Below are 1,664 nucleotides of genomic sequence, written 5' to 3' on the forward strand. Positions count from 1 at the left end.
ATCTCCTTCTTCGCTGAACTGAGAAAGTTCCTCCAAACACTGGATCTGCAGACTTGTCGAATTATTGGTGGCGACTTTAACTGTACTGCTAATGCTCATGCGACCGAAATGGGCCGGGACCTCAACCATGTACCACAAAACTTTTTGTGAATATCATTGCAAAATATAATCTCCATGATGTCTGGCGCTTGCAGCACTCTTCTGAACAATCCTATACATGGTGTCGTTGTTCAACAACCACATCTCACTTGCGAGGCTTGATCGCATCTATGTAAATTCTCACTGTTACATGGAGTTTGCAAATCTGATATCGTGCCTTCCGGTTTCTCCGATCACTCCCTAGCTCGAGCAGTCGTTCAACTCTCTAAACCGTGTCCAGGGAGTTCTCACTGGAAATTCAACAATAGTTTAATAGAAGACTTCAATTTTATTCAGGCTTTTGAAATCTTTCTGGACAGATCTCTTGGAACGGAAGTTAAGCTGTTCTGTTAACCCACTGGTGCGGTGGGATCTAGTAAAATCCCAAATCAAAGGTTTCTGCCAACAATACCAGAGCTTCTCAAAAAGGGCTGATTATGAAGCAAGGAAATTATTGCAATCGGAGATTTTACATCTTCAGAGGGTCACAGGACAAAATAATAATGTGCAAAGAGCCTTAACCGAAAAACAGTCTCGATTGAAAGAAATAACTGAGAGGAATGCACGTGGTGCCTTAGTTCGGATGAGGGTGCAGCAACTTAACGAGACAGACATAACAATAAGTATTTTTTTTCTTGAGAGAAACGCCTTCGAACAAACAGCTCTCTCAACTGCGTTTGGCAGACTCATCCATCACTTTCAACCAATCAGTTATCAAACTTTTCACAAAGGAATATTTCTCTAAAATATATTCGATGGAGCAAATAAATCCTGTCAGTGTCGCCTCTATCTCGTAGCCTGCCAGTGTTGTGTGAGGGTGGAAGTTCCACCTGGAGGGACCCATTACCTTGGACGAACTTGGCGCCGCTCTGCACAGCCTTGCTGTTTGGAAAGTGCCTGGATTGGACGGACTTACAACGGAATTTTATAAGAAATTCTGGCATCTACTGGGTCCCGAACTCCTCAACACCTTGAACGCAAGCTGCCAGCTTGGAGAGCTCCTTCAGAGTTGCGACGGGCTATTCTCACCCGTCATTCCAAAGAAAGGGGAGACTTGCTCTACATTCAAAACTGGCGCCCAATTTCTTTGTTATGCACAGACTATAAGTTATTCTCGAAAGCCCTGGCATCGTGACTTACTCCTCATCTCTCCTCATTGTTGAAAGAAGACCAATGCTATTGTGTACCCAAACGCTCCATCTATGACAACATCTCCCTCGTAAGAGACATGATCGAACTGTGCAAAGAAGTCCCTACAGATTTGGGACTTCTTCTCCTTGATCAGGAGAAGGCCTTTGACCGCGTCGATCATCGGTACCTCTTTAAAGTGCTTGAACGGTTTGGACTTGGTCCAACCTTCATTTTTTTTTTTTTTTTTTTTTTTTTTGTATACAAGATCGAGGCTCGTGAAAGAGCGAACATTAATCACACAGAAAGACAAACAGACACATAAAACAAATAACTTCGGGAGCGGTAGACAAGATGGGGAGAGAGGGGGAAGGACACAAACACAACATTTGAGAGCA

This window comes from Myxine glutinosa, chromosome 3 (genome assembly GCF_964187855.1).
Source record: "Myxine glutinosa chromosome 3, kmMyxGlut1.1, whole genome shotgun sequence".
NCBI classification, from domain to species: Eukaryota; Metazoa; Chordata; class Myxini; order Myxiniformes; family Myxinidae; genus Myxine; species Myxine glutinosa.